Source organism: Rhinoderma darwinii, chromosome 1 (assembly GCF_050947455.1).
Source record: "Rhinoderma darwinii isolate aRhiDar2 chromosome 1, aRhiDar2.hap1, whole genome shotgun sequence".
Classification (NCBI taxonomy): Eukaryota; Metazoa; Chordata; class Amphibia; order Anura; family Rhinodermatidae; genus Rhinoderma; species Rhinoderma darwinii.
Window position 1 is genome coordinate 113,049,638 of NC_134687.1, and position 13,173 is coordinate 113,062,810.

Consider the following 13,173-nt stretch of genomic DNA (forward strand, 5'->3'; position numbering starts at 1 on the left):
ATAGATATTTTGCTTGAGGATGCCCCAAAGGTTCTCAATAGGGTTGAGGTCAGGGGAGCATGGGGCAACACCATGAGTTTCTCTCCTTTTATGCCCACAGCAGCCAATGACACAGAGGTATTCTTTGCAGCATGAGATAATTTTGCTACGGAAGGCACGGTTCTTCTTTTTGTACCACGGAAGAAAGTGGTCAGTCATAAACTCCACGTACTTTGCAGAGGTCATTTTCACACCGTCAGGGACCCTAAAGGGGCCTACCAGCTCTCTCCCCATGATTCCAGCCCAAAGCATGACTCCGCCAGCTTCTTGCTGACGTCGCAGCCTTCTTGGGACATGGTGGCCATTCACCAACCATCCACTACTCCATCCATCTGGACCATCCAGGGTTGCACGGCACTAACCAGTAAACAACACGGTTTGAAAATTAGTCTTCATGTATTTCTGAGCCCACTGCAACCGTTTCTGCTTGTGAGCATTGTTTACTGGTGGCCGAATAATAGCTTTATGCACACTTGCAAACCTCTGGTGGATCCTACACCTTGAGGTTCGCAGGACTCCAGAGGCACCAGTAGTTTCAAATACCTGTTTGCTGTTTTGCAATGGCATTTTAGCAGCTGCTCTCCTAATCCTATTAATTTGTCTGGCAGAAACCTTCCTCATTATGCCTTTATCTGAACGAATCCGTCTGTGCTATGAATCAGCCACAAATCTTTTCACAGTATGATGATGACGCCTAAGTTTTCTTGAAATATCCAATGTTTTCATACCTTGTCCAAGGTATTGCACTATTTCATGCTTTTCGGCAGCAGAAAGATCCTTTTTCTTTCCCATATTGCTTGAAACCTGTGGCATGCTTAATAATGTGGAACGTCCTTCTTAAGTAGTTTTCGTTTGATTGGGCACACCTGGCAAACTAATTATCACAGGTGTCTGAGATTGATTACAATGATCCAAAGAGCCCTAAGACACAATACATCCATGAATTTAATTGAAAAACTAATAATTAAATTTTTATGACACTTAAATCCAATGTGCATAATAATTTGGAACACGGTGTAGTTCTGAAGCTTTTTTTTTACTTGTAGTCATTGGTTTACCATGTTGAGTCTATACAGATTCACAATTATTTTTTTTTGTAGTTTCGGATCACTGACGAACACTCCTAAAGATTCACCCGTAGGCCTTGATGCATCGTATCCCGAGGTTGAAGGCATCACAGTGTCGATTGAACTCTGAAGGTCTAGCGTTGCGTGCTAAAGATAGCCTTGAACCTGTTGATACATTACATATAAAATTAGTTTGTAGTAGGAAAACTGAATGTCTAGTAGTGCTTGCTAAAGACAGCCATGACCCTTTAGCTTGCATATAAATTTAAACATATAAAATTAGTAGGAAAAAAGTACTATAAAAATTACTTGGCTCATGAGTTACTGCAGACTGTAATTTTCCAGACTTTGCAGTAATCAAACAGTATTAAAGAATGTCGCCAGTTCTTTTTTTTCTGTTCCCGCAATCTCGTCCCCTGCTTGATTAGCCGTCTCACTGTTTTGAGTCTGAAAACACAGAATGTTACGCATATATAAAAAGCAAAAACACATTAAACTTTAAGGTTAGCCCTCTAGCGGCTGCTAAATATACCATTTAGAGACTTTACAGTAATGGCTAATTATCACCATGTTGTTAGCAGTGTGTATACATGTATGTATATATATATATATATATATGTACAGTGAAGGAAATAAGTATTTGATCCCTTGCTGATTTTGTAAGTTTGCCCACTGTCAAAGACATGAACAGTCTAGAATTTTTAGGCTAGGTTAATTTTACCAGTGAGAGATAGATTATATAAAAAAAAAAAAAGAAAATCACATAGTCAAAATTATATATATTTATTTGCATGGTGCACAAAGAAATAAGTATTTGATCCCCTACCAACCATTAAGAGTTCAGCCTCCTCCAGACCAGTTACACGCTCCAAATCAACTTGGTGCCTGCATTAAAGAGAGCTGTCTTAAATGGTCACCTGTATAAAAGACTCCTGTCCACAGACTCAATTAATCAGTCTGACTCTAACCTCTACAACATGGGCAAGACCAAAGAGCTTTCTAAGGATGTCAGGGACAAGATCATAGACCTGCACAAGGCTGGAATGGGCTACAAAACCATAAGTAAGACGCTGGGTGAGAAGGAGACAACTGTTGGTGCAATAGTAAGAAAATGGAAGACATACAAAATGACTGTCAATCGACATCGATCTGGGGCTCCATGCAAAATCTCATCTCGTGGAGTATCCTTGATCCTGAGGAAGTTGAGAGCTCAGCCGAAAACTACACGGGGGGAACTTGTTAATGATCTCAAGGCAGCTGGGACCACAGTCACCAAGAAAACCATTGGTAACACATTACGCCGTAATGGATTAAAATCCTGCAGTGCCCGCAAGGTCCCCCTGCTCAAGAATGCACATGTACAGGCCCATCTGAAGTTTGCAAATGAACATCTGGATGATTCTGAGAGTGATTGGGAGAAGGTGCTGTGGTCAGATGAGACTAAAATTGAGCTCTTTGGCATTAACTCAACTCGTCGTATTTGGAGGAAGAGAAATGCTGCCTATGACCCAAAGAACACCGTCCCCACTGTCAAGCATGGAGGTGGAAACATTATGTTTTGGGGGTGTTTCTCTGCTAAGGGCACAGGACTACTTCACCGCATCAATGGGAGAATGGATGGAGCCATGTACCGTCAAATCCTGAGTGACAACCTCCTTCCCTCCACCAGGACATTAAAAATGGCTCGTGGCTGGGTCTTCCAGCACGACAATGACCCGAAACATACAGCCAAGGCAACAAAGGAGTGGCTCAAAAAGAAGCACATTAAGGTCATGGAGTGGCCTAGCCAGTCTCCAGACCTTAATCCCATCGAAAACTTATGGAGGGAGCTGAAGATCCGAGTTGCCAAGCGACAGCCTCGGAATCTAAATGATTTACAGATGATCTGCAAAGAGGAGTGGGCCAAAATTCCATCTAACATGTGTGCAAACCTCATCATCAACTACAAAAAACGTCTGACTGCTGTACTTGCCAACAAGGGTTTTGCCACCAAGTATTAAGTCTTGTTTGCCAAAGGGATCAAATACTTATTTCTCTGTGCACAATGCAAATAAATATATATCATTTTGACTATGTGATTTTCTTTTTTTTTTTTTATATATAATTTATCACTGGTAAAATTAACCTAGCCTAAAAATTCTAGACTGTTCATGTCTTTGACAGTGGGCAAACTTACAAAATCAGCAAGGGATCAAATACTTATTTCCTTCACTGTATATATTTATATATATATATATATATAGAGAGATAGATAGATCTTTCTATATATACATGTCAAATCTCAACCAGTTAGTGACCGCCCATTAGTGTTTTTACAGGCTTTATTCCGATGCAGTAGCCTTTTTACGGCGCTGCACGGGAATAAATAAACAGTGCTGGGAACTGCTAAATCTCGCTCTCAGCTACCGGAGGTCATACAATCCCCTCCCCAGGTAAACCTTTCAAACATTTTTTTATAATAAATATACGCAGCATTTTCTGTTTATACAAAAATAACAAATTGTACTTTTATTAAAATAATTCGTGAATAATGTGTTCAAATAGCATGGTCATGCATACTTATATCAATGAACACGCCTACATCGCAATGCCCCCCAATCGCATTTTTGTCATATCAGCGAGCATTAATCACAATCATTCTACTTGCACGATACCGGAATGGAAGGGAAAGAATGATGAGCCGGAACCGGAAGGGGTTGTACAGTGGATCTGGAAGAGATGGGTACGTTCATTGATCATGGATCAAAGGTTGAAGCATGGATAACCCAAAGTGGCCGGTCACCTGTCAAAATGAGTTTGACGAATTATATAGCTCTATACTACTCAAACATCTATAAACATTAACATTTATGCCAACTTATACACGTGTTTCAGTAATTCTTCTTTACAGACTAAGGGTATGTTCACACGGCTGTTTTCCCTTGAAAAGAGTTCCGTATTTTCAGATGTTTTTTAGTAAGCATGTGAACATACCATAAGGGTATCTTCACACGCTTAGCAAAAAACGTCTGAAAATATGGAGCTGTTTTCAAGCTAAAACAACTCCTGATTTTCAGACGTTTTTTAATTAACTATTTTTTTCGCGGCAGTTTTTACGCCCGTTTTTCGAGCTGTTTTTTTATAGTCAATGAAAAATGGCTCCAAAAACACCCCTTCGGAACAAAACGCCGTTTTTCCCATTGAAATCAATGGGCAGATGTTTGGAGGCTTTCTGCTTCTGATTTTTCGGCCGTTTTTTGGCCCTTTATCGCTTGAAAAACATCCGAAAATAAGCCATTTGAACATACCCTTAACCCCTTAGTGACCAGCCCATTTTAGGCCCTAATGACCAAGCTAATTTATTCGTTTTTCTATAGTCGCATTCAAAGAGCTATAACTTTTTTATTTTTTCGTCTACATAGCTGTATGAGGACTTGTTTTTTGCGGGATTAGTTGTGCTTTTTAATAGCACCATTTTTGGGTACATATAATTTTTATATTAACTTTTATTAACCTTTTTGGGGGGGATTATAAAAAAAAACTGAAATTCCGCCATTGTTCTATGCGTTTTTAAATTGACGGCGTTCACTATGCGACGTAAATAACATGTTACCTTTATTCTATGGGTCGGTACGATTACGGCGATACCACATATGTAGAGGTTTTTTATGTTTTACGACTAAAATTATTTGTTTTTGCATCGTCGCTTTCCAAGAGCCGTAATTTTTTTATTTTTCCATCAATGTAGTGATTTTTTGGGCTTGTTTTCTGCGGGACAAGACGTCGTTTTGAATGGTACTGTTTTGGGGTGCATGGGACTTATTGATTCATTTTTATTGCGTTTTTTTTTACGGTGTTCACTTTGCGGTTTAAATTACATATTAACTTTATTAATGGAGTCATTACGGTCGCGGCGATACCACATATGTGTACTTTTTTTTTTTTTTACACTTTTACTAAATAAAACCACTTTTTATGGAAAAAAATGGTTTTATTTATTTTTTTACTGTACTTTTTATTAATATTCTTTATTTCACTTTGATGACTTATTTTATTAGTCCCACTAGGGGACTTTACTGTGCGATATTCCGATCGCTGCTATAATGCTCTGGTATACTTCGTATACCAGAGCATTATTGCCTGTCAGTGTAAATCTGACAGGCAATCTGTTAGGACGTGCCTCCGGCGCGTCCTAACAGGCATATGTCCAGGGCAGACCTGGGGGCTTTTATCAAGCCCCCGGCTGCCATGACACCCCATCGGAGACCCGCGATTGCATTCGCGGGCCGCCGATGGGTGACAGAGGGAGCTCACTCCCTTTGTAAACAAAGTTAAATGCCGCGGTCGCTATTGACGGCGGCATTTAATGGGTTAAACGGCCGCGATCGAAGTAAACTTCGATCGCGGGCGTTGGAGCAGGAGCTCAGCTGTCATCAGACAGCAGAGCCCCGGCTCCTGCCTGCACGGGAGACCCGTGCAGGACTTAGACTAGGCTGACGTGAAAAGGCATCAGCCTAGCCTAAAGCCCATTAGTGACCGACGTAAAAAGGCGTATTAGTGGTCACTAAGGGGTTAAACTCCCATAATGTAATTGAAACCTACAGATGTAGCCGTCTTTATCTTGATTTTTAGCTCTAATACACAGTGGCTAGATCTTTTATCTTGACTTTTTCAATGACTTTTTAATGGCTCGTTGTGTGATATCACACTGCAGCAAGTTATCAGAGTCAAGATAAAGATGGCTACCACTGTACTTGAAGAAAAAAACATCATTTTATTTTTACATTTTATTTTACGTTGCATATTTTAATTGTTTATAAATTAAAAGTTATACATTTTAAGAGGTTTCAGCCAATTACAAGAAATTCTATCTCCCTTGTTGTAAATAAAATGTAATTGCGCAATAGTATTTTATGTGTAGTTTTGCTTGAGTCATTTTACTTTTTTTGGCACAGATTGCACCTGTTAATTGACCTACAGCAACACCACACTATGTAATTTTGGCTAAGCCAATATAAGGCATTTGATTCACCAACAGTTACATTTTTCCAGCTAGTGGTCAGAAATGTATACCATGGACAATGGGGCAGATTTACTATTGGTGCTGGACCCGAATTCTGGCACCTTCTGTTTGGCTCAAATAATTTTAGACAAATTTAGCAATGAAATGTGCTGAAAAGAACAGATGTTGTCGACTTGTCCAACAAGGGGTCGTGGCTTAAGATGCGTTAATTTACGGCAACATTTTTGCACAAAAAAAGTGGTCTTTAGTAAGCCAACTAAGAGGTTGTATAAAGTTAGACAGAGTTGTCTAAAGATGCGCCAACTTTATCATGCATCATGAGCCACAATGATAAATTTGATGCATCTAGTTTAAATCTAAATTTAATATAGTATCAGTAAATCTGATTCTGCCACACAGTTTTTTTAGGTTTGTACTACATCTATCTAGCTATTTACTGTATGTGTGTATATCTCTTTATGCGCTAAACTGTCTTTTTTGTGCACCTGTTCAGACGTTATGGATTTCCGTGTGGAAATCGGCATCGCATTTACTTCAATAGGAAATCTGCCTCTCTGTTCAGACCTCGGGGTAAACTTTTTGGCACTTATAGACGCTGACTCTGCTTTCTGGCTTAAAACAACTCAAAAGTTACAATTTGTGTGAAAATTTTACATTTTTGGACTGTTCACACCACTCTTGCCCCTTTTCTAAACAGTTTGCGGAGCTTAGTTAAAGTGGGCGTGGCTACGAACATTCCGAATTTTATTTTATTTTTTCACCAGAAATTTGACTAAATTATAGCGAAAAGGGACAGGGACATAAAAGGGTGCAGGCAAATCCCATGCCAGGCCATGTACAACCCACCCTCCATGATCAGATGTTGAAATAAAAATATTTTTTTATTTAAATAAATTTATATTAAAAAAATAAAAAAATAATTCACTCACCATGCCACTGTGCTTCTTCCCCTGGAGCTTTTAAGGCTTTCATATCAGGCCATGGCACATACAAGGTCCATACCGCTTTAGATGTGACACAGTACACAACATCCTGCTGTCAAACTTTGTGTTCTGCGTGCCTGCGTTGCATAGAAACATTTAGATGCATTTTTTTATTTTATGTACGATTGGGGAGGAGAGGGGTGGGGTCCGCAAGTGCAACCACAATTGTTGCGTCATAATTGTGGCACACGGCCAGCAGAAAGATGCGACAGATTTATTAAGGGTCGTGCGCCTCTTAATAAATCTATGGAATCATAATTTGCGAGTAGTAAGGAATAATATGCATGAGGATTTTCTACATGCCGTGGCTTGTTTATAACTACAGATTTGCTACTTTTCAAGATACAGGTCTTTTAGGAATGTTCGTACTATTAAGTCCTAATACTGGTTTTTAACAGAACATGAAGCAGATGTTTTCATTTGGTGTTTCACTAAGGCCCCATGCACACGACCGTAAAAAAAACTTTGTAATTGCGGACCCCAATACGGTCCGCAATTACGGACCTGCCCGGTTCTATTGGCCGTGGACACCTTTCCATACCGCTACGGATAGGTGTCCGTGCCGTTGAACCGTGCCAGGAATTATGGAGCATGTCCTACTTTTCGATTTTTACGGCCCGGGCTCCTATACTCTGTCGTCGGCGGCCGGCCATGCTCGCAATCGCGGGCCATGATTATGGGCACAGCCATGTGCATGACGCCCTAGTCTTTGATTATCTGTGAAAAGATGTGGTGTATTATTTAAAAAAATAGAAAAAATATGCAAGGGTTCGCTCACCACGTTTCCACTGCGTTATTCCATGCGTTGTAAATAATGATGGTGCTTGAAGATATCCTAAGAGAAGTTCTGAGTCGATAGCAGGTATATAAGGCAATGAAAAGGGAAATATGGTATATCCAGCACTATTGTAAAAAAAAAAATTTTTATTTGGTCATATTAAAAAAAATAGGACAATTAAAATGATAATCCCGGGACCACGCTTCTGCGTTTCAAACCTCTAGGGTTCTTAATCATTGCATAGTTTCCCAGTTGTGAGTTCACATTTTTATAACCCCACATCTTGAGTCAAATGATTTCCTGTGGGTTGGGCTAAATAATTAACAATTTCAGTACCATACAGATTTAAAAACAACATCCACATTACATTTAGTTCAGAAGGAATTCAAAAAACTTTACTATTAGGAGCTCACCATTTGTGATAAATGTGCTATGTTATACATAGTTCTGTTTTTCTTTAATAATGATTAGAGAACATTTTATGCTAAATTTCTTACTTGATTCTGGACTGAATCGGGTGTGTGTAAATCAGAATGTTACATAGAAGATGACGTCAGCATGGGTAATGATGCAATAATCCGAGAAGAGAGTTCAAAGGTGATGATTTTTCATGCTTGCTACTTTAGTGGAATTCATTAAAGTATGCACAATTCTAATGTTTTGTATTAGAAATTGAGATTTTGTGGAAATGTATAGCTTTCATGATTATGGAGACTGAAAACAGATAATCTGTGGTGCTGACGGACAGCAAGCTGGAAACATTAGGGGTGCTGCTAAGTGGTTCTGGAAGACAGCTCCTATGTTATAACGTACGTATATTTAGATCAGATAGTGGGAGAAGTGATAGTATGGGAATCAATATGATTCTAGGTGACCCTCAATGAAGCTGGCTGTCTATATGGGATATATACAGCATAATTGTGTTATAACAATATTGGTATAGCAAAACACATTCTTTTCAGGAACAGTATTAGAGACTTTTTTTAATATAATAATAGATACATACTGAAAACAAAATTAAGTTGTATTTAAAAAAAAAATGCCTATTATGGAATCATTATTTTTTACCGGATTTAGGATAATTCTAAGAGTGGAATATTTATATTGAGTCCAAAGTGAATGACACCTTACAGTTATTCAAGAAAATAGTCACTCTTCTTTGTTATCAATAGTATTGTAAGGGAAAACCATAGTGAAAAGAAAAATCCTAATGAAGAAGGAGTTTTTACTGTAAGTATTATACACATGTCAAATTAATGATACTTTTGGGTGAAAAAATTCATTGAACAATAGTAGTAAAAAATTCATTGAACATGTGTATCTTCAAAAGTTACAGATAATGAATTAATATATATAGATAAGATCGTTTCTAAAATTAATACCCCTTGGGAATCGTGTATCCAACTTTAGGATCCAGAGGGCTTCCCTGTTAAGTTAGAGTTTCCTCCAGTCACTACCTCATTAGGTTTGTAAACTTTCTCTAATCCACACACTCATAATGTACTTATGTCCCGTTGATGTATCTCTATAAAGTGCTTGGCCTGATAAATTCGTTTTTTTTGTGTTTTTTTTTTAATGTCAGCTAGATGTTCAGCTACTCTTTTCTTGAGAGCTCTAATGGTACAGCCCACATATTGTAAATTGCATTTTTCACAGGATAGGAGATAAACTATGTGAGTGGTGTTTAAATTTATAAATGTTTTGATAGTAAAATGTGTCTTATTAGATGAAGAAATTAAATTAATGCTATTAAGGATAATTGTGCACATTGCACATTTTCTGCAGCCACATTTATGTGAGCCAGTGCTGCTTAACCATGTAGTTTTGTTGTGGATGATGTTGGGAAAAAGACTGGGTGAGATTAGATTCCCTATTGTGGTGGAATTTCTGGCTACAAAATTGCAACCAGCTTTTAAGATGTTTTTCAGAGTATGGTCTTTATCCAGTATGGGAAGGTAGCGTTTTAGGATGGCCACTATTTCCCGATAATCACTTATAAAGGGAGTCGAAAAAGTTAAGTTCTTTACAAATTTCTTATCCAAACTAATGTGTTTCTTATCAGGATACAAATATTGGTGTCTAGATTTAGCATCTGCAATGTTCCTTGCTCGATTGAGTTTTGGTGTGGAGTAACCTCGTGCTTTTAATCTAGTGTCATTAGTATCACATTCTGTCAGAAAAGCATGATGTTGGGTGCATGTTCTTTTAGCACGTATGTATTCCCCAATGGGTAAATTATCGATTACGTGTTTAGGGTGTGCATTGTTGGCATGCAAGACAGAGTTCCCTGCTGTTGGTTTACAGTATAGACCACTATGTATGCACGACTGAAGAGAATCTCTTGTCAGTTTGATATCCAAGAAGGAAATTGCCACTGGATCTGTATTGTGTGTGAACACTAGATTATTGTCATTGATATTCAAATATTCTACAAATTTGTGTATGGATGTATGGGAGCCGAACCATATAATTAAAATGTTGTCTATATAGCGACCATAGTAACGGATGTCATTAATATATGGGTTTGAATTATTGTAAATATAGTACTCCTCCCACCAGGAGACATAAAAGTTGGCTAGGGAGGGCGAAAATTTTGCTCCCATTGAGCAACCTAGACATTGAAGGTTAAAATTGTCATCAAACAGAAAATTATTATTTAAAGCCTAAGAATATTCAGATTACCATCAAGGCAAAAGTATAATACTCCCCTCAAACATTAGATTTTTGTTATATGCAGATTATGTCACTAAGCTGTCTTCAATTACTACATGTAAAGTAAACAGTAACAGTAACCTGTAAAAATGGGTGATAAGGACTTAAAGTATTGTCTCAAAACAATCGCTTCTGAAACTCTGGTGAACAGCTGATAATGTCAGGAGAAGTTGTGGCTGGCCATTCATTTTATTTGAAACATTTTGCTGTTTTTATGTGATTATCCGTATAAGTATTTTCTGACATATTGCATTTTTCACACAAGCCAATATGCTAACACTTCCTGTTTTCTGTATCTAACGTATCAGCTTTACTATGTAGACTAGGTGAGAGCCAGCAGAGTCATTTTATGTGGGGGATTCAATGACAGATTACAGCTCTATTGTACTGCTGGAAGACTAGATACGATAGGATAGCAACACTAAACAGTATGCACACAGGTAAGGCATCACCTCTGTATGCATCTCCTCTGTTACTCCCTGGTCTCTGGGGTAGGGGTTGTACTCCACCATCTCCTGTAAAATCGAATAGTCTATTGATATTTTTCTGACTATTAACACATTCATTTCAGCTGCCATAATGTACACACCTTTCTGTACGGTCTAAACAGAAGTAGAATACAGGAAGCAAGTGTGTGTCCCCATATTGCAACCTCCAGGAAAGTTTAAAAATAATAAATTAAATGGTTACTTCTACAAAAATTATACCAAAATGTTTTCTCTTTTACAGAATTAAATAGAAAGAAAATAAAATTAAATACATGATACGTTTCATTTAACTGAGTATTTACTTTGTGAATCTAGCTTCTGATTTGGCAAATCATTGTGATATTACAAACTCTGCAATGCCATGTCAGTACATATATCTTTTTATTACTTTCCCACCATATCCATGGCCTATACCACAAATAGGATTGGTAAGTAAAAGCAATGGTATGTAAAAAAGTTCACAAACTCTAAAACAAATCGACATAATCCCCTTCCTACTATCATGTTATACGTAAACCAGATTTTTATTTTGTTCAAGATCAGCCCAGTTAATCTAGCAACTGAAAAAGAAGCAGTGCTGGAAGAAGAAGTCTATGGGTGGGCTTCACTGACATATGAAATAGTAAATAGCAAGCCGAACGTATGTTTATAATAGACAAAACATAATAGATATATTGTATTAAATGGTATTAGAGTAGACAAACACGGCACAAGCAATTTATTTGTTTATTTTCTCATTAGGAATTCTTAAAATATAACCGGTTGATTATACCATCATGATGTTAAAGAGCTTTCCCTGGAGGGATTTATTACCAATTAATTATTGTAGCATGATGTTTCTTTCACTTGAATAGCTTGATTTGATTATAACCTTTCCTCCAAACGTTGTTGTAAAATTGTGTTTTTTACCAGTTTTAAAAAAAAAAAAAAATTTAAAAATGTGTAAAAAAAGGAGCTTTAGACTGCATTTATAAATAGTGAAACAAGATCTTAAAGAAGCAGTTTAAATTGATTCACATTATAAAAGAAAACCATAAAAAGCTCATATAGATATGTATATATAGTAATTAGAGATGACCGAACTTATGAAAAGTTCGGTTCGGCAGGTACGCCGAATTTCATGAAAAAGTTCGATTCGGACCGAACTAGTTCTGACCGAACCTGTAATACATGAAAGCCCCTAAAAATCGTGTATAACACTGTTTAAAAGCCCTAGAAGCCCTGTATAACACTCTTAGGTCACCCATGAGTGTATCCAAGTACTTTTGAGCTGTCTTTAAGGCAAAGTTAGTGTCAAAGTTAAGCCAACATGTATGGCTATAGGAAAACGGATGGGACACGGTGATAACTAACAGAAACCACTGCACATGTGCATGTTGTATGCTTAATGCATTGTTAAAAAAGGTACCAAAAATTAACCATTTTTGGCGGCAGATGCCTGCCAGGGTTCATACATATAAGGTGGTAAAAGAAGAAGCAATGGCTTTTGACAAGCCCTCAAAAAATTTACCCTTTATGGTGGCAGATGCCTGCCGGGGTTCATCCATACATGGATGTAAAAGCTACAAGCAATGGCTTTTCACAAGCCCTCCAAAAATTTACCCTTTTTATTGGCAGATGCCTGCCGGGGTTCATCCATACATGGATGTAAAAGCAACAAGCAATGGCTTTTGACAAGCCCTCCAAAAATTTACCCTTTTTATTGGCAGATGCCTGCCGGGGTTCATCGATACATGGATGTAGAAGCAACAAGCAATGGCTTTTGAAAAGCCCTCCAAAAATGTACCCTTTTTATTGGCAGATGCCTGCCGGGGTTCATCCATACATGGATGTAAAAGAGACAAGCAATGGCTTTTGACAAGCCCTCCAAAAATGTACCCTTTTTATTGGCAGATGCCTGCCGGGGTTCATCCATACATGGATGTAAAAGCAACAAGCAATGGCTTTTGACAATCCCTCCAGTCCTGCTTGTAGCAGACGGCAGTGGAGGTGTATTGGTGGTAGTAGAGGTAGCCAACACAGACAGCAAGGGTGGTAGACTGGAAGTAGTAGTAGTAGCAGCACATTAAAAAAAGAGACTGGACGACAGTCACAGGACACAGCC

General features: G+C 38.1%; 1 protein-coding gene and 2 long non-coding RNA genes across 4 annotated transcripts in view; 1 reads left to right on the forward strand and 2 right to left on the reverse strand.

Annotated features, from left to right (window-relative positions):
• Positions 1 to 13,173, forward strand: part of FSTL5 (follistatin like 5) — a 645,404-nt gene that overhangs the window by 217,074 nt on the left and 415,157 nt on the right. The window lies entirely within an intron of this gene.
• Positions 1,131 to 3,840, reverse strand: LOC142736923 (uncharacterized). The gene is made up of 3 exons (XR_012880564.1): positions 3,761 to 3,840; positions 1,416 to 1,553; positions 1,131 to 1,271 (listed from the first exon to the last, which is right to left on the reverse strand). It is a non-coding gene; the product is annotated as an uncharacterized LOC142736923 (long non-coding RNA).
• On the reverse strand, positions 7,048 to 8,401 carry LOC142736935 (uncharacterized). Its single transcript, XR_012880565.1, has 3 exons — positions 8,367 to 8,401; positions 7,870 to 7,938; positions 7,048 to 7,168 (listed from the first exon to the last, which is right to left on the reverse strand). It is a non-coding gene; the product is annotated as an uncharacterized LOC142736935 (long non-coding RNA).